Below are 3,441 nucleotides of genomic sequence, written 5' to 3'. Positions count from 1 at the left end.
GGGGGGGGGGGGGGGGGGGGGGGCCTCGCTGCGGGGAAACTGCGGACCTCGTTGCAAGCCAAAATCGTAATCGAGATTAAAATACGATTAATTGCACAGCCCTACAACACAGAAAAAGAACCAAAGACACAGAGGGACAAACAGTTCGTTGGCAGAAAATGAAATGGCTGTGCAACACAAAAGAGGATCCGAAAAGGATTCAGTTCAAATATGAGCGGTCCGATCAAACTGCAAGTTGGAAAGCAGGAGACCAGAGGTGCTCATGCAATTGAACCAAAGAAGATGCACACAGGTCCACCTGGGATCACTGCTGTGAAAAAGAAAGACGTACTCACACAAATGGGAGTATCCCTCACTCCTATGTGGACTTCTACCAGTCTTAGCAAGTCATTCAGGCAGAGTAGGCTAGTATGTCGTTTCAAATCAATCTGAAACGTACATGATCTGCATGAAATATGCTGTTGTTGTATATAATTATATTGCTATATTTGACATTCCCAATGTTCTAAAGTCTTTTTTGATTTGCCAAACAGTTATTAGGCCAGGTTTAATGTAATTTATTGTTATTCAGTGAACTAATGTGATATTGATATTTTATATGATCACAATGGAATCTGTAGCCTATTTTCAATTGGTTATTTGGGGAAATTGCTAAATAATTAACTATTTGGCAAAATGGTTATTAATGTTTTGTTTTTGTTTAAATAATTACATTCAATAAACTATTATGATATAAGGATATTTTCATATAATATTGTTATTATAACAATTGATTACTGTTACTTTTGAAATAATTAATGTAAAGCCTTTTTCCTATTTTTATCAGATATGCCCTTTCTCTTAGTTCATACGAGACAAACTGTTAGTTCCAAAAAGGTGCATGTGACTTTATTCCGAATAAAAAAAAAATAGAAGAATATTTTTTTCAATGAAAGTCAAAATATTGTTCATTAAGTATATTGTCATCCACATGTTTATGAAGTTTTCAAATTAAAGATTGAATTTAATAAACAAAGTCAGGACAAAGTATGGTCATTTTTGGTTTTGGCTCTCCTGTAAAGTTGGTCAAATGTCACTTACGCCCCTCTGGTTCCCACCCCTCGACCGTTGCTAAGGCGGATCAAGAAAGAAAAAGGAAAAGTGGTTCAAATAAAGAAAAAATCTTAATAATGAAATGTCTCCACACAAATTATAATGTTTTGCAAATTATTTGGCGGCCCACTTGCAATGCCTTCGCGGACCACTAGGGGGCCACGGCCCACAGGTTGGGAACCGCTGCTCTAATTTTAGTCAGAGTAGGACTCACTGACTAGATATGTTTGATTAGGTTTTCATTGAATGCAGGTCAATGGTCTGTGTGAGACCAAAATAGGCAGAAAGCATTGGTTGCGATGCGTTTTCAGAACACTTTTTTCTTATAATGATTTGTTTTATAACTTAAAATAAAATGACAACTGTATAATGTTTGATACTAATCGTCCAAGTCATCGATGTCTTCTCCCAACTCCAACTCTTATTCTGCGTCTCCAATCGCTATCAAACATTGCGCAGCGCAATAAAGAGGACGTTTTGGCAAAGATATCTGCCGGCTAGAACCCGGCTAGAACCCCTTAATACAATCCCTCTCCACGCCGAGGCTTTTTATAGCTGGGCCGATAGCCGATTGGTTCAGAGATTGGCCAATGGTTAAATCGGTTTGCACTTAAGGGCTATAGAGTGCCACAGTGACAAGTCCTAAAACCCGGAAGTAAAGTCCTTCCGGTTCCTTCGACAAAAAGGCAATGCAATTTCTCCATAGGATTTTGGAAAATAGCTCGAAATAAGGTCTGTGGTTGAGACACATTTAAGAGACGGATCACATTTTGTTCAGCCGGATAATATCCACATGTAAGCCAGCAAAATGCTAACGTTATGCCATAAACGAACTACAGCAGGGTCGCACGACTTCAACGTCACGCCAACTTAAGATCCATATTCAATCATTCAGATTAAAAATTGTGGAAGTTGAAGCGTTTGTTTTAACAGTTAGCAGGAGGCAGGTACTTGCTTTCAAGCTGAACACGGGGAAAAACAAACTTAGCTGGAGTGTTTACGTGTTTGGTGTAATGACGTAAAACGGCCTCGACAACTTCTGTAGTCCTATTCAGCCACTTGGTAACAACCATCGTTTTTCAGACACGTCAACTCTTCAGAAATCACCAGTGGGGTCACTGCTGATGTATTTAATGTCGTAGAACAAAACTTGAATCGTCTCTTAAATGTGTTTCAACCACAGACCTTATTTCCAGCTATTTTCCGAAATTCTATAGAGAAATTGCATTGCTTTTTTGTCGAAGGAACCGAAGTGGTAAAATGCTAACTTACTTCCGGGTTTCAGGACGCGTCACTGTGGCACTCTATACAGTGCAATCAGAGTCTCAACAGGAGGAGATTTGGGTTTTAATATATTCTCCTTCAAGCCCCTCAAAGGCCTTGTTTAGTATTTTACTTGGTCACCAATGTTTCTTTGCAGTCCAGAAATCTTTAATCACAACCCGACCTCATTCGTATTTACAGACCATCACTATCTATATATAAATGTGTCCGAAGACTCAAAGCTAAACTTGTGACAACCAGTTAGCAAACAAGCTCCCAAAATAAAACCATTTTAAACTGATGCTATTCATCCAATTTCTCTCCTGGATTAATTTAAGACCGGTTTGTTAGTATTTAGGGTTTAGTTTAGAATATATTTTATTATGGCGCTCATTTTTAACATCACTTAGTTCTGTTCTTCACCTGAGGTTACCTGTCCCGTTGGGGAAACATGCCCTCAACAAGCAAATTCAGGTCCTTCATTCACATTGCAGTAAGGACATGGAAACACTACTGCTGAACAACATTCTCATTTTGTAGACAACACTAAACTGTGATCATGTATGTTACTAAGAAATAGAAATCTCCTTTGAACCACAAAGCCCTCAATATTCCTCTTGAGAGGAGGATCCGGGCATATTTATGTTTTAATTAGCAAACTAAGGTGAAGCAGCGGAGACTTAATTACTCAATTACTGCCTACAAGTTAATTTTTAACTATCCTGAAATGAGGTCAGTCATTATTTAGGCGATTGGTTGATAATTAAGAGTCTAATCTAAATTAATTGTTGGAAAGGCGGGTTTTGATCCTGCAGTGCGCTTTGTGCAGCCCAAAACCTCTCCAATTAAAAGTGGAGGGATTTAATGTATTGATGTTTTCTTTTTTTCCACAAATCTTTTTCCGACACATAATGGAAGCTTTGATAATTTAGAAAAGGAAATAACCCATTTCCAGAGTGTTATAGCTCCTTCTCTCGAATTATGAACTTTTCCTCCATCTAATTATAAGGGTTGTTTTGCCTCTGGCAGAATATTGTGGGAAAATTGTGATTGATTTAAAGTTATAATTCACATCTTGTTTGTTAC

Source organism: Notothenia rossii (genome assembly GCF_949606895.1).
Source record: "Notothenia rossii genome assembly, chromosome: 1".
Classification (NCBI taxonomy): Eukaryota; Metazoa; Chordata; class Actinopteri; order Perciformes; family Nototheniidae; genus Notothenia; species Notothenia rossii.
This window is presented reverse-complemented; position numbering follows the sequence as displayed.